At 39.1% G+C, this 23,594-nt stretch overlaps 1 pseudogene across 1 annotated transcript; it reads left to right on the top strand.

Moving 5' to 3' along the window:
- The first annotated feature begins 3,763 nt into the window (after window positions 1–3,763).
- Window positions 3,764–23,060, top strand: LOC146704903 (plexin-B2-like; annotated as a pseudogene). The gene is made up of 20 exons (XR_014921231.1): window positions 3,764–4,942; window positions 7,925–8,113; window positions 8,248–8,379; window positions 9,311–9,411; window positions 10,734–10,860; window positions 11,315–11,474; window positions 12,047–12,158; window positions 12,667–12,778; window positions 13,145–13,246; window positions 14,530–14,622; window positions 15,158–15,245; window positions 15,547–15,713; window positions 16,481–16,629; window positions 18,495–18,600; window positions 19,281–19,417; window positions 19,872–20,054; window positions 20,702–20,795; window positions 21,150–21,347; window positions 22,140–22,287; window positions 22,620–23,060. The product of XR_014921231.1 is annotated as a plexin-B2-like (transcript).
- The last annotated feature ends 534 nt before the right edge of the window (window positions 23,061–23,594 follow it).

Genomic DNA, 23,594 nt, shown 5'->3' on the forward strand with positions numbered 1-23,594 from the left:
CTGAAGTTAACTCAGAAAGATCAATTGGAGAAAAAGAGTCTAAATGAATATCAATGGTACTGAAAGTAGCTGTAAATAATGTTACATCTGTGAAATGATTTTGAGTAATTTTTTCTCCAATGGTTAAAATTTTAATTGTAAAGAAATTCATGAAGTTATTACTAGTTAGGGTTGAAGGAATTGTTGGCTCAACAGTGCTCTGAGTTTTTGTCAGCCTGGCTACAGTGCTGAAGAGAAACCTGGGGTTGTTCTTATTTTTTTCAATCAGTGATGAATAGTAAGATGTTCTGGCTTTGTGGAGGGCTTTCTTATAAAGCAGCAAATTATTTCTCCAGGCTAAATGATGATCCTCTAAATTATGTGACACACCATTTCCTCTCCAGCTTACGAGTCATCTGCTTTAGGCTACATGTTTGGGAATTATACCACGGAGTCAGGTACTTCTGATTTGAGACCTTACAGGAGCTACAGTATCCAGAGTCATATGTAGTGAGGAGGCAAAGTTATTAACAAGATAATCAACCTCTGTTGGAGTAGCGTTGCTCTGCTCTGTGTTGGTGCAGGGCCTTGAACATGATAACAGTGGGTGAATTATATTCTTAAACTTAGTTACAGCTTTCAGAAAGACATCTACTGTGATGAAGTCTACTCCCCACTGCTATTTAACACTGTTAAATGTAAAATTTTTATTCCATATGTTAAAACAAGATCTAGAGTGTGATTAAAGTGGTGGGTGGGTTCTCTTACATTTTGAGAGAAGCCAGCTGTGTCTAATAACAGATTAAATGCTGTGTTGAGGCTGTCACTTTTACATCTACATGGAAGTTAAAATCACCCACAATAATTAATTTATCTGAGCTGAGCACTAAATCAGGTAACAAGTCTGAGAAATCAGACAGAAACTCTGTGTGAGGCCCAGGAGGATGCTAGATGATAACAAATAAGGCTGTTTTTTGAGTTTTCCAGCTGGGGTGGACAAGGCCAAGCATTAGACTTTAAAATGAATTAAGTCTGTTTTGGTCTTCAGTTGATTAACAAGCTGGTGTGGAAAATTGCTGCCACACTGCCCCCTTGGCCTCTGCTTCGAGGATTCTTATAGTTAGTATGACTCAGGGGTGTTGATTCATTTAAACATAGGTTTCTGTAAGGTGGAGTATTTGTTGATCAATCTCTAACAGCGACTTGGAAGAGAGACCTAATGTTTAATAACCCACATTTCACTGTTTTATTCTTTGGTGCTGTTGATGATACTGTGTTCCTTTTTCTTTGTGATTTTTTAAAATGTCTAAGTCATTTTTTGATGATTTTTATCTGTTTTTTTGTCTGTTTGGGAGCAGAGATAGTCTCTAAGCGGATGGGGTTTTGGGGTGATAACAGGAGGAGAGAAGCATGAGAGTATGAGAGATGTTAAGGCATATGGTGAAATAGATGGTGAAATTAGGAGGAAGTTAGATAGTGCTGTGGTGTCATGAGTTATGGTTTGAGGCATGCTTTATCAGATGCTACCCATCCTGTTATTAGCTCTCAAAAGCTCCATACTCAACCATCTCTAGAGTTACAGGGGGAGATTTGTGTAACTGCAGTAGTCGCAGAAAAAGAACCAAGACACTGACTTTGCACAGGGACAGGCATCTGGTGACAAGGGAGCATTTTAAATTAGCTTCTTCTATTTTCAAAGAATTTGTGCTTTACAGAACACAATAAACTCAAATCAAAAACAAATCAAAATCATAAACATAAAAAATATAAATAAATAAATAAATTTTGAAATATTTCCTAACTGCAGACAGCACAAGTGCATGAATTTGGTAATTTATGTCAAAACACATTTATTTTTTATTAGATAGTTGGCATTGATGTTAATTGATATTGCTATTTTATTGTGTGTTATTTTATTGTGTGATTTGTATGTTTGTACAGCACTTTGGTCAACACCACTTGTAGGAGCCATAATTAAATGTATTGAATTTTGTTGATCACTGGGTTTTCATTTGTTTGGTTGCTATGGTGATGCGTAACGGGAGTCACGTGGGTGCTAGAGGTGACATTAAGAGGGCGTTGTCAGTCTGTCTGTCATTCACTGGTTTTGATTTTGACAGAGAGGAGGGCTGGGTAGCCGTAGTTTTTTGTTGACCGCTGCACAACGAGTTTCCCGTTGTTGCATTAGAGCCTGTGATGTTTTAAGAGTCTGAATCAGGAGCCGATCACATTACTCTGTAAACTCTCAAAGCACTTTAATAAACAAGAAAACAATTCCACCTCTCGCATTATTGCGTAAAGTTGACAGCGTGTCGGGCAAATAGGCAGGCTCCATCCCCGGCCTCTAGCGACTGTGGAAGTCGCTACACCACTGTTGTAATTAAAAGTGATGTATAAATAAAGAAATAGAAATATGCAGAGAACATGCAAACGCCACACAAAAAGGGCTGAGCTAACCAGGAACCTTCTTACTGGTGTTACCCACTTCAGTATCATATATGATTTCGGTATAATCAGCACTGGAATCAGCACATGTGTTGCATGAAAGAGAAGGACTGAACGATCAATTTCTTTGAAATTGAAGTTACAAATTGAGACAATGAAAAATTAACAATTTAACTATATATTATTTAATTATATATTTCAATTCTCATTCTTGCATTAAAATATAGAGCGTGCACAACGTTTTAAATCTCTCATAAGTGAAGCTTGTGTTTAAAAAATTATATTATTCATCCAGACCAAGAAGAAAAAGTAGTGTAAGCTCATCTTCATTAGTATTTGTGAGAGGATGTCAGACATGCTTTTACACTGTGAGTTGAGGTTTTGTGGTGAGATATTCACACATTCATCATCCACACTCTAACTCACCCTGACAACGGACAGACACCTACCAGCTTGCACAAAGACTCAGTAAGTAACATATTTGTCTCCCTCTGTTTCTGTCCTTTTGATGTACAATTCAGATGTTTTTTCCTTAAATTTTTTCATACACCACCCTGTTTCTGTTTAAAGGAACCACTAAGAATGGTTTTGTGCAGGGTGCAGAGACGTTGGAGTAAATGATTAAATAAATAAGAAATGGATATGTATCCAGCATATGCTGGATATGTTCTTAGTGCTTATTTTCTGATTATAGTGTTTTATGTATTTTAATAATAAAGGCCTGTATAAAGGAAGGCCAGCTTTGACTCACAAACCAAGTGCTCAGCCAGACTAAAAATAAAGGAAGAGCTGCAGAGGCATATTAATAAAGAACAGGAAACCAGACAGAAAAAGCAGAACTAAGTAACACAGAAGTAGTTGTTTTTATCTAAACTATGTGTGACGTGTAAAGGACTATATGCTAGAGATCTGCAAAATAGCTTTGGGCTGTGCATGTCTCTCTCTTCCAGAAGATGATTAAATAAAATAATTATAAATATTTTGACTAACTGAGTCGTGTTCTCTCTTTTCAGTAAAAGAATGACAAGAACCAGATTTAATAGTATGTAGATATGTACAACAGAACAAAAACAGCATATGCAGCATGCTTTGATTCAGAAGCGGGTATGGTGGATGATTCAAATACAGACACTATGTGAGTGTTCTAAGTGTTCATCAAACTAATGGCCTGTATGTAAAGATGTCTGGTTGTTTTGACGTACAGTTCTTTACATATGTCCAGTTATATTAACCACACAGCAACCCTTCTTTGATGTGTCATTTTTTGATAGTTAATGTACATTTAAGGTGCCATTTAACTTCATTAATAGTAAAACCTTCTTTTTTGTTCCTTCCAGAGATGGCAAGCTGGGTCTCCACCCTCTTCTTCCTAATCTGGTTGTCAGTCTCTCAAGCCCAAGGGGGGAGTGGAAAAATCCCCACTGTGGAATTCATCTCTGAAACCCTGATTAACAATGTGGTCCAGGACCCACAGACTGGTCGCATCTACCTGGGAGCAGTCAACAATATCTTCCAGCTGAGCCCGTCCCTCCAGAAGGAGGCCCGCACTGAGACGGGCCCAAAAAAAGATGCCAAAACATGTACACCTCCTGCTTCAGGCTGTCAGGACACAGTGCTCATGCCCAACAGCAACAAACTTCTGCTGGTCCACCCATCCAATGGTTCACTAATAGTATGTGGCAGTCGGTACAGAGGCATATGTTCCCTCCTCAACCTGTCTAATGTAGAACAAGAGTTGTATTACAATGACAACAAAGGAGAGAGGACTTACGTGGCTAGCATAGAGGATAATGTGAACGTGGTGAGCGTCATGTCCAACTACACAAAAAATGGCCGGACCTTCAAAGTGTTCCTTGTTGGAAAGGGCTATGGAAGCCTGGACAGTGCAAAACGAATCAGCACACGAATCCTTGAGGACTACCAGGACTGGGTTGTGTTTGAGAACATCATTGAGGCATCAGCGGTACAGACGGCGCCATTTGTCCTCAAGTACTTACACGACTTCCAACATGCCTTCAAAGAGGATGGTTTTGTCCTCAAGTACTTACACGACTTCCAACATGCCTTCAAAGAGGATGGTTTTGTGTATTTCCTCTTTTCTCGGACTCTCGATGGCACAGATAACAAAAACTTGACTTTTGTGTCTCCCCTTTGTGAAAATGACCAACATTACTATTCGTACACAGAGCTCCAGTTAACCTGCGGTACAAACAACCGGTACAACAAAGTCCAAGCTGCATATGTGACTTTTCCAGGAAAAGAGCTGGCACGGGTCATGTCTCAATCTGGTAATTATGGGACGGTCACCTCATTCACAAAAGTCCTCTTCATGGTGGCTCATCCAGATGACGACGAAAGCGACTCTGCTCTCTGCATGTACCCGCTGAACTCCATCAATCAGCAGCTGATGGATATAATCAGTGCATGCTACAGTGACTCTGGGGAGATTTCTGGGGTTCCTGCTGTGGACGTACCCTACTCATCTCAAACCTACACAGCATGCACTTCAAAAATTTCTGTAAGTGCTTCTTTGTCAGCTGACTCTAATTTAAAAGAATGTTTTGAAAAACTCAGATTGGTATAATTATAATCTTTAATGCAGTTATCACTTTTTATTATAAAATCTCAACATTTAATTCGTTCCCTGGATAACTTGTAATCTGACCAAGTCTTAAAAAACAAGGCTCATACACTTCCTTTACAATGCAACAGTGTCCAATGAGAATTTGTGAAAGACACAATTCTTGTAGTCTCTGTACACCACCACAGTGGATTTTAAATCACACAATCAAGACGTGGCTAAAGTGCAGACTTTCTACTTTAATTAGGGGGCTTCAGTATTTTTTGGGGTTTTTTGTTTAGCATTTGTCTGAATCTAAGCAGAGAGTATAGCCCTGTACACTTCACATTTCATCCTTCTGTTTCTGTTTCGATCAGCAGTCACAGTAATCAGACAGTAGTGACCCAGTTTCAGTGGCAGCTATATATGCCCAATCTGATCATGAGCTGCTTCTCACCCCTCCATATTTTTCTCTATCCATCATTCTGGTTCAGGCTGTTAATCTTGGTCTAAGAAGGTTGGAAAGAAAAGCGTCTGGACTTTAAGTTGCTTGAAGACATTTCACCTCTCATCCGAGAAGCTCCTTCAGTTCTAGGGTCAAATGGTGGAAAGTTCCAGATTTAAGCCCTGTGGGAGGATTCCCCCAAAAGGGACAATATATTCTTTTCCTAATCACACAAGCCAAGGTGTAAAAAAAGGGGTGTAGGTCCCAATCAGCCAAGGTTTCGGATAAGCTCATTGTGAAACCTAGCCCCACCCTATCATGTGATTTCTTGAGGTCAAATGGCCCAGGATGCAAGTGGCCGTGAAGGGATCTCAAAACTTGATTATAGATAGCAGACAGTTGGTGTCGTAAGCCACCGCCTCTGTTCAAAGATGGCTGTCCACAGTGGACATAGATGGCTTCTTTCACTTCTCTTTAAATCTGGGACTCTCCACCATTTGACCCTAGAACTGAAGAAGCTTCTCGGATGAGAGGTGAAACGTCTTCAAGCAACTTAAAGAAGTCCAGACACTTTTCTTTCCAAGCTCCTTAGACTACGATGACATGGATGACTGAGAACCTTCACAGACATGCTGTTTATCTTCAATCAATCAATCAATCTTTATTTATAAAACACTTTTCATACAAAAAAAATGTAGCACAAAGTGCTTTACATAGTTAAAAGCAGCCCACCCCACCCTCCAACTCACTCCCCACACTCTCATTAACATAAATGATGTGAATACACACATATCCCCCCCCTCTCACACACACACACACACACACACACACACACGCGCACACTTAAAGAGTAAAAATTGGGCTGGGCTCGCAAGAGCCAAGTGAGGAAACACTATAACAGGGAGCTGTCTGCACCGGGAGCCGGTCACAGACCGCAGCCTCCAGGCTGGGCACACAGCAGGAGGGAGGCAAAGGAGCCCCCCTTGGTTTCACCTATCCAAAGATTTTTTTATTTCAGAACTGTAAAGGTTCTTTCAGATTTTCTTTGGCAAAGTTTAATCTGATCCTCTTGTTATTGAGTGTAACCGATAGTTTGAACCTTGTTCTATTCCCATTCATGGAGGTGTTGTGATATGTCTACCACCCCTGGGTGTTTTTGACTTAGATGTTATGAAGCCATTTTTCTTATCTATGGAAATAATTTTTCTCAGGTCTTTATGTGTTGCTGAGCTGGCCATTTCATTCCTTATTTTCTAAGAAAGTACCAGATTTTTAATTTTTTTTTATTCCTGAAGTTTTTATTATTTCTGTCCAACCATCTATTCGCTTCCGCTTATCCTTTTTCAGGGTTGTGAGGGGCGTCTGGAGCCTATCCCAGCTGTCTTAGGGTGGGAGGCAGGGTACACTGTGGACAGGTCACCAGATTCTGGTTTATTTTTTCAGCTGAATGCTAGCCTATCTCACTTGCACTGACATGTATTTGGGGATTTTTATTTACAATTAGAAAGAAAAGCTATAAAATGTAAATTCGACACTTCAAACCACCTTCAAATATTACGTCCACTTCATTTGTCATGAAGTAACAAGGGAACTGGCCTCACCTGGAACTACTTGTCAGTCGAATATCCAGTTGGTTTTAAACCTCTAAAAAAGGGGGACTGTGTATAAAAATGGCTCAAATTCTCAAAGAAGTTTTGGCAAAGATTTGCTAAAATGCCTTGAGTTAAAGCTTAAAGTTTAACTTCAATCACTTATTGATTGTTTGATTTAGAACCAGCCTTTGTGGTGTAGAAAAATAAAACCACCAAAATTACGCCTTTGTTCAAGTTATAGGCCGAACTTTAATATGGCTCACTCTCCTCTCTCCATGTACTAAATACACTTGTCAAATTTGGCGGTCTATTCATGTTTTAAAATTTTCCCTTTGCTGCCTCTGACATGTCAAGACCGCTGCTACCCTGCACCACTGGTTGATATTTTAGCTGTTTCACATCTCCAGCTCCCACCATAGGGTCTGCAGCTGTAGGGTATTTACTTTAGAGAGACTGAGCTTAATACCGAGATCAGTACCTACTCAGAAATAATTGAAGTATTCCATGAACAATTTTAATATGCCAAAGACTTTTTTAGTTATGGCCCAACTTAACTGGTTATTTTACATTTTTTACTTGCATGTATTAGTAGTTTCATGTTAAGTGATCGTTAACACGAGTTTTCCTATTGTTCTCGTCTCAGACTTCCAACTCTAAAGCAAATACTTACTTGTAATTTTTATTCATTATTTTAATTCATTATTGTAATCAAAGAAATGATCAGTCAAAACAAAGCCAATTTTAGATTGTAGATTAAAATGGTCGAGTGTTCAAAGCACATTTCCCATCTCTGTTATAACGTTTAAGTAGGATACGAACAGTACTGCAAAGACAGTTAATGTTATTGGAGTGAAAAGCAAGCAATGTCTGATCGTCCCTTCTTGTTATCCTTTCCCTTTACAGAAGGACGCATTGGGAAACTTCAAGTGTGGTGCAGAACATTTGCTTTCGCCTCTGGCAAGCAAGCCAGCATTTGCCTTAAAGGCAGATGCAGCGTTGACCATGTCGGTCCATCTGACTGCTGTAACTGTTGCTGTGGAGAATGACCACACGATCGCCTTTTTGGGCAGCGCCAACGGAGAGGTCTTCAAGGTTGAGTTCTCTTGTGGTTTTTTTTGTTGGATATTTTTTTCCTCAGTTTAAACTTTTATCTGAGGGAAGGTATATCAAGTGAATTTAAAACCTCAAATTTCTCTTACCTTTTGTCTTTTGTTTATTTTGTCCAGGTACACCTGAGACCAGGTGAATATGGCAACGAGCCGTACTCCTATGTTGGCAACAACATAGGAGAGAAGGTCAACAAGAACCTTTTCCTTGACCAAAGCCAGAGCCACCTCTACATTACCACAGAGAAAAGGGTGTGTGTGTATATTTAACACTTATTATACATTAAAATTCAGGCAGAGTACTTGCTGGTGCTAAGACTGAGCTCCACAATGACTGTATTCATTTAAAAGAGAAAAAAATTGATCCAAACCCAAAAACTATGCTGTGGTTATGCACGGAGAAAAGCCTGTATGGTGCCACTGTAGAAAGCTGCCTTGATTAAAATGAGAGATGTTGCTTTCAAAATGTCTTATAATATAAAACAAAGTGTTAATAGCTCTGCTGAGCAGCCTCAGTCTAATGTGGAGAGGAAAGCTCACTGTCTTAGAGAGCGGGCACATACAATACCATTTAAATATTGAGATGGTATTTTTAGAAGGGAAGACATGGACTTCACAGATCACAACCAAAAGTAGCAACGCTAGCTGCATTAAGAATAGATAAACAGATCTATACAGAATCATGGCTTTGTTCTTACATCCACACAGCTGACCAATCACAGCACGAGTATTAGCATTTTATAAAAAATAAATAAATATATAATAATCAAAATTATTTGCTCCATTGCTTTTTTAAGTTTGCGATTTCAGAAGTTTTGCTTTCATTATATTGACTCACATCTGTTTCTGCAGAGGGGGAAGAGTTTCTAATGTTGATGCTGTTAAACATTCAGATTTTATCGGAAAAATACTGATGTCTTGAAATAAGATCTAATGGATTGGCTTTTACATGTAAAAAAGAAAACAATTTCACCCTGGTTACAGTAAACATTCAGTGCTTTGTGTTGAATAAACTAAGTAATTAAACATGGGGAGAAGACAGGAGAGACCCCACTCGCTCCCACTCTGCACACCTGCAACATACTAAGGAACATTTACAGCTACACTTTAAATACTTGTTATTTTTGTCCAGTGTCTCCCGTAAGGTGCACCTTTGATCATATTTCACGTTGTAATAATCCAGATCACCAAGGTGCCAGTGCAGACGTGCCTCGAAATGAAAGACTGCCAATCATGCGTGGGACTGAGGGACCCTTACTGTGGCTGGTGTGTTTTGGAGGGCAGGTAAGGATCTCACACACACACACACACACACACACACACACACACACACACACACACACACACACACACACACGTACATTCTTGCATGCATTTACAAATGCATGCACACAGCAACAGACTAACACAAACACCCACACATGCAATTCCATCTGTAAAACACAGCAGGATATTTGTTCAGTGTTTTATTGCAGACACTTTTAGTACCCCTCAGTGTTTATATTCCATCTCCTGTTGTCCGTGCAGCCGTAAGGAATTAAAGCTGTTTGTCAGCCCCACACGGCGAAGGCAGGCTGTGCAATTTACTCTCATCAGTCTATATTTATCAGGGTCTGGAGGGTAGAAAAGTGCGCATGTATCATGTGTTTTACAGGGATGTGATCATGACTAGGAAAAAGAAGCAAACTCTGTCCCTCTGGAACTATCTGATATATCCGATGCTCTTACTGTGCAACATTGTGCATGCTATTTAGTATTAGAGCTGAAATCTATTTATCAGTTGATAAGTCAATTGACAGAATATGAATCAACAACTTTTCATAAAGAATTAATCAATTCAGTCATTTCTCAGGCAAACGATTCGATGATTTGAGCATTTGAATAGGATAATTCTGCAATTTTTCTTTTCCTTCAATTGCTCCAAATGATTTGAAGCAGTGCTTAGTTCGTTTGCTTCTCATTTATGAAAAAAATTCAGTCCGCGTGATTTACAGTGCAAATTTGATGTTGCATTATATCCTGTACTTCTGTTTATGTGCACAATATCAGTTCATCTCTATGTTAGTTTGTATTTCCTTCAGAGTATGTATTTTAGTCTTTGCTGCATTTAGTGCTAGATTGATTTTATCAAAAAGAAGTCACATGTTTTTATCGCTCCTGTGTATTTTGTCTGATTGCAAAGTCAGTTTTTGTCTTTAACAGTTTCATTTCTTGCATCATCACATAATATGAATAGCTTCATTAAAATTATGTCCTATTAACCAAATACCTTAGATGATCACAGCTGGGAAGCTTGAACAAAGGAGTATTTTTTTAGTACTTTGCTTAAAGGTTATATATATATATATATATATATATATATATATATATATATATATATATATATATATATATATATATATATAAGTTAAAATGACCCTACTAATGTAGTTACCATTGAGGACCTTGCATGTTTTTCTTTTTGATACATAAATCTTTATTTTGTGCACAGACCCTGCTGGAAGTCACGTAGGCATTGAGTTGTTATTTACAAACTGACTTTTTGTGAAAGCATTCATGGCATGTGCAGCTCAGGCTGATGGGATTTTCTCATCCTTCGTCTGAAGGTGTACCAGGAGGTCTGAGTGCCGACGGGCAGAGGAGAAGAATGGCTGGTTGTGGAGCCCCAAGCAGCAGTGTGTCAAGATTGTATCCTTCTCTCCTTCAAACCTTTCCTGCAGAAAGACCGGCAAGGTACAGCTCTGTTTGTTCCTCACTCAAACTGTCTCTGACTTCCTTTGTTCTCTTTTATTGTCCCTCTTTTCTCTGCAGTACCTAACTCCACTTACATGCAGAGACTGAGTAATAAACTGGGAATCAAAGACCTCGAGCTCTAGGTCTTCCAGCTCTGTATTGATCCACCCAGAAAAATCCAAACTGTCTTATTATAACCTGCATGGCTGATTGTCTGAAGATGGAGAGCCTCTTCCTATTCCCCCATTTTTTACTTCTTCTGTGTTCCTGCCCGTCTGACTCACACATGAATTCCCATCAGCAGCATGTCACTCCTTTCTCTTTCTCAGTTTCTTTCTTTAAAAAGAGAAACAGTTTCTTTATTATAACTTTGGTTACACAGAGATACAAATTCAGTGAGATGTTACGGGCTAAGAAGCCACAGTTTCCAGTCAGTATGTTTTTGTCTGTCCAGGTGAACATCAATATTCCCTCCCTCCCTACCATTGGACACTCTGACCGTCTGCAATGCAAGATTGAGTCTTTCCAGAGTAACGGCATCATGTCAGACTCTGGTGAGGTCTCCTGTGATCTGCCCCAGCCTGGGCTTATACCGAAAACACCTGAGGGCCAAGGTATGGTCTCTTTAATTACCCTGCCATGTTTCTGTCGTCTTTAAGGTCTAATGTCTGTGCTTCTCCATGATGGTTAACGCTGCATTACTAACTGGCCAAGGTGGGAAATGGGCTGAAAAAAACATGAGGTTAAGTTAATGTCAGCTGGCAAATTCTCCATCATTTTGTTGAAGAACTTACAGTGTCCAACAAATTTGCACCAGAAAATTGCACGAAATCAACACACTAATCTAATTTAAGCTTTATTATTTCAGTTTATAGTTTTTTGTATCAGTAGTCAGCAAACATCTTGCCCAAAACAAAGTGAGTCCCATAAAAAAAGTCCTTTATAAAACAAAACATGGAACTTTTTTTAAATACAGCTCAAGTTTTGGCTTTTATACACTAATATGCAGTTCAGGCAGTTAAATAATCACTGAACTGATTCTGAGGAGATTTATCAAAATATTTAATCGCTCTGTTTTTTGTCTTTAAATGTACAAGCATACTTCACATCTTTTATATGATAAAACTTGTATTCACATAAACAGCTAGTGTATCACATTTTAACCACTGTTTTACTGTATCTTCAGACTTTGTGGCCGTGGCTATCAGGATCTTTGTGAATGAGACTGTGGAGTTGGCCACGCGGGAATTCATGTTCTACAACTGTGCTGCCACAGTGAGGAAATCTGAAAACACACCGTGAGTCAGGCTGTTAATCTTTCAGTTCTGCTCTGTCACTCAGTGAAAATACACAGTGACATGGAACACAGCATCATCTGACAACCTTGATGTAAATGTATCACCGTGCATGAGCAGATGAGAGATCAAGGCTCTGTTTGTAAATTGTGATGCATGGTGGTTTTGAATGCACCTCTTGCATTTTCGCTCCTGCTTCTATTACCAAGCCGAGGAAATTGCCTCAGTTTCCTTTTCATTAATCAAAAAAAGAAAGTCGATCCTGGCTGTTTTTTCCCCCTCATTTTTTTCTGCATTTCTTTTCACACAGAGATGAACGAGCTTTGCTTATGTGAAGTTGCAGAGATCCATTTCATTGTCAGCAACATAGATTTTTGTGCCGGACGCTCTCTTATGAGTTTGCATGTTTTAGATGTTGTTTGTGTGTGCTTTTGTGTGTGCATGCTCTACCCTGATTGTGCATGTGAAAGTATTTCCTTATCCAAGTTGGTCCATATTTCTGTGTTTTCAGGTGCATGTCATGTGTAAGCAGTCAGTGGGGATGTCAGTGGAACATGCAGGACCACACCTGCAGCGATGCGGACAACAGCGTGGTTGTTTCCCACATCATCAAGCACCGTCAGGTTAGTTCTTTCTAGAGCTGTGAGTTCAGTGACAGGTCAAGGACTCTTTTCTGTCATGTATGTGTGTGATAGATGTGGAGAACGACTATACCACAAGTTTTAAAGGACACATCTAAACTTTACATGTGATTCACCGCCTGAGTGGTCCAAACTCCTCCTGAAAAATTAATAAATACACAAATCCCACTATCAGCTGCCACCATCTTGCATGACAAACGTTGCAGGGTGGAGGATATCAGATTCCAAGTCAGCGGATGTTTCAGCGATATAGTTATCTGTCGCCACAGATGAGGGTGTCCGTTAAGTGGTTAGCATGTTTAAAATGTAAATTATTAAAGTATCTAATTTGTTTTCATTCTGTTTCAGAGCGCAAACTGTCCTCGGTTCGAGAATCCAGATCCTGTGCTCATCCCTGTGGGCTACAAGACTCGAATCAGCTTTGAAGGCATAAATCTGAAACATTACCAGGTAAACTGGCCCCACTCCACCCCCAACATGCATCTGAGTTCCAGGGAAAGAAACACTCTCTTTCTGTTTGTGGATATCCCTTTGACAGAAAAAAGGAAAAACACAACAGGTTCATTTTTAGGCTAAAAGAAAGGAGAATGAGCCAAACTTGTTTCAGTTTTTTCTACTCTTGCATCTGTTAGTGATCTGTAAGTGATGATACCGCACTCTTACCAACTGTTTAAATGTTGCAAAAAAAAAAAAAAAAGTTAACTTAAAGAGATTGAAAGGAAGCAAAAATGGCTCCTTTAGACAGTGAATGAACTTTGGGGGCCACACCAAAGTCCAATATAAGATAAATAAGGATTATTTTGTCTGTGAATCATGCAAAGCTACTCTGGTAAAGTTCGATTTTGGAATTTGAAGTAATGATAATAGTTCCCCTTTAACCCTCTCAGGCTCAAATTAAACTTTTTGTTGCTAATGCACAACCAAGTCCTGCAGTGGTACTTCTGAGTAAAAAAAAAACCCATAAAATATGTATGTGGGGTAATCAGGTTGTTAGTTTTTAACTGTTGCAAATCGGCAACGCCTGCCTTGAGAGGGTTAAGGCTGGAGTTTTCTGTTGGAAGAGGGCTTAAAACTTACTTTTTACCATTCAACCGTAGCGAACAGGTGTGAGGACACCCAACTTTGTGAACAGAATTACTCAAAAAATCTTGTGAATACAATAACTCAAGACGGACGTCTCCTTGGATGTTTAAACTTACCATAGGCAAATCAAGGAAGTTAAGGGGTGGCACTGGGGACCGTCAGTATTTTTGTTTTTGTCATGATTATGCAGAGTATCTTTCCACATGAATAACATTACAAATCCCAATTCTTACTATCAGACAGCAATATAAGCTGTAACAGTTCACTTAGTTGTCACAACATACATCTTGATCATTTTCTTTGAATGTGTGAGTTCTGATGGACTTTATTGGTGCAGGTTCCCGGGGATCCATTCATGTTTCATCAATCAAGGTTTTGACAGCTGATCTTTCACAGCTGTGAAAATCAAAACTTGTAAGCCCTGTGTGAAGGTTTTGTAATCACACAGCTTTCTGGGCTGTTTCCCTTTTGGTTGTTGTGTGTATATGTTCAGTGTTGCTGATTTGATTTTACACACTTGAGTAGGATCAGAGAAACTGCAATTGTTTCCATGCTCTATACAAAGAAGAGCATCAGAGAACAGTACTGTAAAAGTATGATCAGCATGAATACACATCAGCATTTTTGTGTTTGTTTGTGTGGTTCTGCAGGGTCATCATTTCACCATTGGCAGTGAGCTGATGACAAAGGAAGAAGATGTCTCGTTTGAGGGGGGACCATTCTACACATTCAGTGGCTTCAATGTGAGCATGACCCCTCGTTTGACATTTGTCTTGATGCAACACACTCAACACAGGTCTTTGCACTGTGACTGGTTTGTGGTCCTAGTATTCAAAGTACAACCTAGAAATACACTGAAAGAGTGAATGTATATATTCTGCAGCAAAAAAACTGTGTGAAGACTTTCTGTTTGTGAACAGCTGTATTTATGTTCCACATTTATAAAAGAAGTCAACCTTTAGCCTTTTTTCACATTCCCTTTGATATTCTCTAGCTCCCTCTAATGGACATGCTCCCCTCGCTGGAGAGTTAAACACCATCTCCACATTGTGAACTTTGTGATTGGGAAGCTCAAACAGTGCTTAGCCTCCAGCTATGTTCTTTTCTAACATTGATTTCTGTAGCTGAAAATCTGCCAGACTGGGTATATATTCTTTTTTCTTTCTTATTTTCCCTTGGCGTGGGGGAGCAGCAGCCCACACTGTTTGCAGAGAAGAGCTTAAGTGCCATTAATCACAGGATTCTGTATTAATAATTCATTTTCTTCCAATTTCTTAGTTTTTCTATGATAAGTCACCGGAGACCAATGTTCTGTTCTACGTGAAGGACAAGGAGTCTGGCGAGAAGATGGACAGCACGGTGAACGGTGTGTCTTCACATATTAATGAGGAGATTTCATTTTAATGCCCTGTGTGTACACGGCAAGTCCCACTGTGGGGCTTCAGCTGGATTTAAGGAAGCTACCTTTAATCTGCACTTGAAAATTACAAAACATTACTGCACAATCTAACAGCTTTGTACATGAAGGATTCAGATAAATGTATGTTACTGCAGGAGTCACTTGAAATTAGATTGTCCATCAATTTTTCATTGAGGATGCAAGAATATGCTCTTTGAATGTACAATAACATAATATTGTTTTTGTTTCCTCACTATTATCTCTACAGTCACACTGTACAACTGTGCCGTTGAGAGGAACGACTGTAGTCTTTGTAAGAACGCCGACCCAAAGTACAAGTGTGTGTGGTGCAGCAAGAAGCTGGCGTGTGTGTATGAGAAGCTCTGCGATCCTCTCCCCAGCAACACCGAGTGTCCCGACCCTGAGATCACCAATGTGAGTCGTCACAGTGCTGTCATGACTTCATGTTTACCTTTGAAATGGAAACTGTACCTTCTTTAAAATCTTGTGATTGGATGTAAAAACACATTGACTGTGGTGATTGGACTGAGGTCTTCACTGGCCGTGTATTTTTCTTCCACAGAGGAGTTGGGAGTGTGTTTCTCCTTGAGAGTGTGCGGCGCAGTTCCTTAGCACATGTCGATCGGATCAATTCTTTGTTTGTTCACCTAATTGTTCGTGCCTCTTTGTCATTGATAAAAATCCATCAGTAATTGTGTTTATATCATTCTGACAGAGGCTATCACCTAACCGGCTGCAGCCTGACAGACAGAGATACTGCAGATAAATCACCATGACTTTGTATGTTGTTGAGATTCAACTTAACAACTATACAAAGAATTGCAGTGAGATTTTCTGAAGACGTTGAGAGTCTGCAGTGTTGACCTTTATGGTTTTATTATTCATAGACACTTGTGCCCATGTTCAGGTTAAACTTTCAGTGTCCAATACCATAACAATACCATAATAATAACATAATAATAACATAATAATAGCAGGAAGCACACGTATAATCAAGGACACGTTGCAGTAAACATCATACCTCCACTTGGCCTTGAATATTAAATACTTAAGTCAGCTCAATAGTGGTTAAACAGACTGTGTAAATCTCTTGTATGTTCTTATTGCACAAATAATCTGGTTAAATCCATTTCCAATCCCTTCTTCCTATAAACACCCTCCTATTACATCTCCACATCCAGATCAGCCCTCTTTTCGGCCCCGTGCTGGGAGGCATCTCCATCACCATCAGCGGTTCCAACCTCGGCATCGATCAGGGAGACATTAAAAGCATCACGGTGGCTGGGAAGCCCTGCATTCATGAGCCAGAAAAATACTCCGTCTCCAAAAGGTAAAGTTGCCCACATGCAGTTGTGCACTATGCACAGGACATGTAACCCAACCAATGTTGTATACTTAACTGTGTTAGGAATACTTTCCTTTTGCTCAGGATAACCTGACTACAGGTTTTAATTAGCTCATTCTACAACTGTATTGATCTGAGTCTCCAGACACAGTTTGATTTAGAGACAGTCACAGTTTCCAGAGGGAAATGTCAGTAGTAGAAGTATTCACTTTTTTTCCTTTTCTTGTCACAAATGTGCAAGACAACAATGTAAAAAAGTCACGTTACAGATTGATTGTTCAGTAAACTTTTTATAACCGTTCAAGCCAGGGTCAGTCTAAATAAAGAGTGGGCCAATCAGCCTTTTAATGATGTTTTGGTTTTTAAGCATATCATTTGAATATATTTAAGTTATTTTCTGGATAGGAACATAAGGCGCAGATTAAAGTGAAATTAAAGCTATAATATTTGCATGTAAAATATAGTGAGGTATAACAGCAGAATATTGAAACACTTTAGTAAAATACAAGTACATGGAAATTTTACTTAAGTTCTGCACTTAAATAAATGTACTGAACTTATTTGCTTTCTGCTGCTACTACACCACTGAATGGCACTCAAGCACTTGCACATGGCTGCTGATTGAGAGGGTCTTCTGACAGGGACAGAAGCAGAGAAATTGTCTGAAGAAATCACGCTACACTCATAGCTGCTTAGTCAAACAAATAATTAAACAGTTGAACCTGAATGTGAACAAACAAAAACAACTGACTGCAGTTTTTTAACTGTTGCCTTATCTACTAAACTAAAACAAGAGTTTTAGTTGTTAACTATGTCAGTGATGGTCTAAAGATTACAAAATCAGACTTCTCCAGTGTTTCCAGTTTGTTCTCTTAAATGGCAAATCCAGGTTCAATAGTTGTGTAGGGTGGACACCCTGTCTAAATGATGAGACCTAAAAGGCACATACAGCTGACTGTCATCTGCATAGACATGATAAGAAATGTCAGTAAAAGATTGGACGATGCCAAAGAAAGGAAATAATATAATATGAACCCTGTGGACCTGGACTGAACCCTGTGGAACCCCACACATGAACCTGCTCATCCTAATAGAGAAAATCCTGTCTGATAAGAAGGAGGAAAACCAACACAGCACCAGAAATATAACCCAAAACCTAGAACCTATTAAGTAAAATGTTATGAAAAAACAAGTACGAGTTACAAGAAAACAAATGAATTTATGTGCAAATGGTCAAAGATAACACCATAAGTTAGGACCAAGTATGTGTGAGTAGGGCCCCAAACATGTTCAATAAATTTAAAGAGAGGAACTCCTGAGTTGTAGTGCTTGATGGATCCTCAGCATGAATATCCCCAACAAATGTGATTCTGTGTATATTTAATAGTGGAAGATAAAAATCTTTAAAATAGCATACTTAGCAATTTTGATCATAGTTATCTCAAAGGAGCTATAAAAATTATATTAATATATTATATAAAAAACAATAGAATTTGACATAAAAATATATTTTTCAAAATTTCACGTGTTCCACGTCTACAGCCGGACATCTGCAGTGCACTAAAAGTGAACGTTCTCCATGACATTGTTCTAAAAATGTGAAGCTTCATTCTCACGCTGCCACGACTCAGAGGAAACGTAAAATTCTGTTTCTCACTACAAAAAAAGTCATTTTAAAAATATGACTTGTTAGCAGTAGAGTGGACATTACCATCATAAAACTGTTGAAACTTGCCTTAATATGTAAACAGTAAATAATTCTTTACCCAGTTTTGAGTTTCCAGGTCAAGTCCCAGCATTTATTTTTATTTATTTATTAATTTATTTATTTTTTCTGTTGTTCTGATCAGAGTTGTGTGTGAGATTGGACCTGCTGATAAAGCTGACTGGGGACAGGTTGAGATCGAGGTGAATGGAGGGAAGAGAGGAACCTCCTCTGTTTCCTTCACCTACAGGGTAAATGCATATACACACAAACACACTCACAAACACACGTATACACTGTCCTCAGCTGCACGTCATCTGTTGAGTTGTACAACTTTTTATTGAGAAATTAAACTCATCCAAAAGCTTTCAGCTGATTTTGTTGTTTTATGGACTGTTTTATGTTTTCCATTTATTAGCTCCAGAGAAACTCTTATCAAAACATACCAAGGGCATGACAGTTAAGAAGACTGACCAAACATGCTAAATGTAACAGTAAATTAGGCACCTAGATGCACATTGCTGTGGTAATTTACTGTACAGTAAGTCAAAATGTGCAGGCATTCCTCTTTAACCAGATGCTGTGCAGCAGTTCCCTTTGTCACTTTAATACTCTAAGAGGCTACAGCGTAGCTATTTAACTGGCTTTTCATATCTCTGGCTCTGCTAAAGCTTCCCCACAGGGGAGTGCTCCTCCTAACTGTTTGCTCAGCAAATTGAGGCAGATGTGGTGCTTGTGGGAGTTTGTGTGTCTGAATGTTTCTGAAAGAGTGGGTCGGGTTAGATCAGGCTGAGAAGCAATGTTTCTGACATGGAGCTGTATCTGTGTGTGTTATTCTAGTGTGTGCCAGCATCTGCCAGTAGTTAGTGTGTACTTGAAATATGAGTGTGTATTAAGGTGGTATTTGGTGACACCCTCTCCCCTTCATTAGGACCCGATGCCTGAGGAGGTGATGCCAAATAGAGGTCCTAAAGCAGGGGGAACCCTCATTACAATCTCTGGACTATTTCTGAATGCTGGCAGTAAGGAAGATGTCCAGGTTACCATCGGAGGGGTGAACTGCAGTGTGTAAGGATTTCTTTTTTTCAATAATTCTCATTCAGACCAAACTTTTTCAATTCAGCCTCTTTAGTTAATAGAGCTACTTGTTATTCAGACATTTAATTCTATGCAAATTCTGCTTTGCGCACATTTTGAAGTCCATAAATTGATTTTTTTTAATATATGTGTATATTCTTGAAGCAAAAAATTGAATTGACCTAAACTTTAGTGTCACAATGAGGAGGGAGTTTTTTCTCTTACAATTTTCCTGTACTGTTGTGACCACCAGTGCTCTGTCAAAACCGATTCGCGGTGACATTTTAGGCAGAGGTAACGGAAAAATAACGAGCAAGAGAAGCAGCAAAGACAGATTTTAACAAGCTGTCAGCCTGCTGCCATGTTGGCTTCCACTGCACAGTGACCTTGTGCCACCCCCACTCCTTCAGCCAGAGAGTACTGAGCTATGTCCTTGTCTTGGCAGGGAGCACTTTGGAGAAAATATCACCTGCAGGACAGGAGAATACCGCGTGGATAAAGTGCCCTCTGACCCTCTCGACGTCGTAATGAAGTATGGAAAGAGAACCACAAAAAGCATCCCGGCTAGCTTTCGGTTTGTTGAAAACCCCACTGTGCAGGATCACCAGCCCAAAGCAAGCTTTGTCTGGTCAGTTTAACACAGCAGTATGCAGTCATGGTGTTTGTGACATTCACTCTATCTGTTTGTTACATGTTGTATTTTTACTGCCTTCATTTTACCTGCAGGGCAGGATGAAAGTTCAGGGGATAAATGTGTATGTTGTTGTCCTATTTTCATCCATTCAGACTATTGATCTCCTAATACGAATAATATGACCAAGTACTAAATGCATTCTGTACCTACATACAGTCTTACAGAGTAGGTATGATCGAAAATTTGCTCACTCTCCCTACAGTGACTGACATTGTTATTTTCAGAGTTCATATTTCTGAAATCTCTAAACTTCAGTGTTTCGAGATTACTGTCTCAATGGACAGAAATAAGAGAATAAGACACAGGCTGAGTTTTGCTTTTGAATATGTCCTTTAAAATAGAAATAAGAAAGCTTCTAAGTTGACATTGTTTTTGATCACAATTCTGCCACATGATTAGAAACACTGACTAGAACGATAATCATTAAAATTACCACACGTGCATTTTAAGAACCCTGCCTGTCTTCCCTTAATTCTCTCTGTGTGCTTGTGCTCTTATTTTTGTGTGGGTAGGAGTACAATTCCTTAATATGCATTTTCCTGTGTTTTTGGTGTGAATACATATGTTTGTGTGCGTTTTAGTGGAGGGAGGAATATTGTGGTAACTGGCACCAGGTTTGACGTAATCCAGACTGCGATCATGAAGGTCCAGGGACGTGACTGGTCATCTTCAGAGGTTCCTGTTCATTTTCCTCATCTTCCTCTGAGTCAATGCACTGATCCACCTCTAAGAGTCATAATTTCTTAGATTTGTCCTTACTCTTTCTATTGAATGTTGTAATGTTGTATTAAATGTCGTAATCAAAATCTTACAAATTTCTGACATATAACAATAGAAATGCAATTTATGTGACTACTCATTTGGCTCGTTAACATATAGAACATACATCAGAACAGAAAAGTTTGCTTTATTATTTTTATTGCTGCTGCATATTTTCTATGGTGTAATTTCCTTTATGACATGTCATGCTTGTATTTTTTATGTCCTTTTGTCACAATTTACTGTCCCTCTATTACACAACATACTCAGTTTGCCCATGAGAAGAACGCCACAGTCATCCAGTTTCAGTCTCCAACAGTAAACGGCTCCGCAGACCAGCACTTGAAAACAGTCATCAAGCTGGACAACTGGGAGAAGGAGCTGAAGCCCTTTTTCTACCACCCTGACCCCAGCTTCAATAATCTACAAAACAAGATCATCACTGCGAACAGCATGATTATCGTTACTGTGAGTACAACCATGAGGTCGCTTTAATATAGTTCTAGTACAATGATTTGTTTTGATTTTGTTTTTTCTGTCATAATAGAAAATAATAGAGAAAAAATAACAGAGAAAATCCCAACCATCAGAAAACCCTCTATGAGCAAGCACTTGGCGACAGTGGGAAGAAAAACTCTTTTAACAGGAAGAAACCTCTGGCAGAATCAGGCTAAAATCCAGAGAGGTGTACAAACATATAGTGCGTGAAAAAAAATGAGTGACGAAGAAACACTCAGTGCATCATGGGAATACCCAGCAGCCTATGCCTATTGCAGCATAAGTATGGACTGGATTCAGAGTCACCTGATTCAGCCCTAACTATATGCTTTATCAAACAGGACAGTTTTAAGCGTAATCCAACAAATCCAAACGGTGAGCTGGTTCCACAGGAGAAGGGCCTGAAAACCGAAGGCTCTGCATCTCATTCTGCTTTTAAATAACCTAGGAACTACAAGAAGGCCAGCGTCTGAAAGTGAAGTTCTCTATTTAGGTGATAAGGTACTGTGAGTAAGATAAGATGGGGACTGAATATTAAAGACCTTTTGGAGGATTTTAAAGTTTTTTACAATAGATGCTTACAATATTTATCTTTTTCTTTACTTTTGGTGTATAACAGCTCATAGCTGTCATACAGTACACCCATTCCCATACATTACTCATAAAGTGCTGCTGATAAGGTTTTCAGTGCTCATTGTATTATCTGTCTAATTAACTTCAGTCACTGCCCTTAGAGCCTTGGATTCACTCTTCCTCCTGCAGGGTCGGGGATTCTCCAAAGCCATGACAGCAAAGGAGGCTCAAGCCTTCGTAGGTTCAGTATGTGGTCCGCCTCCTTCAGGATGATAAGCTGTTCCTGGTAACACCTTCCAGCCCACCTCGTGCTCACTCCACACAGGTGGATGTAAAGGTCAGGCCACAAAAAGACAAACGGATGACACAATGTTATGGAGGACATGGTCCAACTGTTTTATTTCATTGAAAGTTCTAACAAGCTACAACGCTCTAACGTGACTTCATAAATGAAGGCAGTCCTCTGAAAATTTAAAAATATGGAAGTATCAAGAGAGTGAACTTTAAGTACCCAGTTTAATTTATTTTTTTCATTTCAAAAACCTTAAGCTCCCAATTTAGCAGAAAGTTACGTTCTATCCCTACTCCAGTATCTTCCCGTCTTTACCTTTGGTAAAATGTGCAGCGCTTGTGTAAATAACAAGATTTCCACTCTTTTGTTTCCCACAGATCAAGTTTGGGAAAGGGGTGTGGGTGGTTGGCTCAATGGAATTTGAGGACAAGAATTATTCCCTCTACATGATCATCCGTATTATCCTTCTGGTCACCATCACTATCTCTGTCTACTGCGCCACACGAGCTCAGTTGTTTTAGGTTTGTTTTAAGAATCATATCATATACATATACATAATCATATCATATACTGTGTATTCATCTATCCCATCTATTTATATATATATATATAACATGATAAAAACATTTGCTTACAGTAGCACTTCATTATTATAAGAATTATTCACATTGTTTTACGCATTAAAAATATGTTTTTGATCTTTTTGCCTTTTTAACTCTTGTAACGTTCCATACATTCAGCGCTTTAGAGGCAAAGTGCTTCTGCTTTAATACATTTAATAAACTCAGAGACAATTCATATCTCCGGTTTCTTTCAAATATCTGTTTCAACTGGACTCTCACTTCTCATCTTTTTTGTACTTTACTAGCTGTTTATAAATAAATGATTAAGAAATGACCTTAAATTATTACAGATCACTGCAGAGTACTCTCTGCAGTGATCTGTAATAATTTGAGAGGATTGCAGTTGGTCTGGGCCAAAATGCCTGTTGACCAGCTGCATACTGATACTAGCATACTGATGTTGGCACTGACTACCACTAGAGGGCGACTGTGTTAATCAGTTCTTTGCAGTCACATCATTTAGCCAGACGCCTTCTAGAGATCAGAGGCCGTAACAGCGTCATTACTACATCTAAGAGTCAAATTCAAACCATAATTGTCATTGCATTCCTGATTCAACAATTTTACCTGCTTTTTCTAAATTTAATACATTTTAGCTTACAGCTAAAACTGGTCATCATCTCTGCACAGTAAACCAGAAGGATTACTCCAAGTGTGAGCACCCTAAAAAGTATACAGCCTCACAAGTAACAAGTAAAAGCATAAAAAAGCTGAATAACCATCAACAGT

The sequence above is a fragment of the Copadichromis virginalis genome, linkage group LG7, assembly GCF_057382275.1.
Source record: "Copadichromis virginalis isolate Kocher_CV1m ecotype Utaka linkage group LG7, C_Virginalis_male_GT1.1, whole genome shotgun sequence".
Taxonomy (NCBI): Eukaryota; Metazoa; Chordata; class Actinopteri; order Cichliformes; family Cichlidae; genus Copadichromis; species Copadichromis virginalis.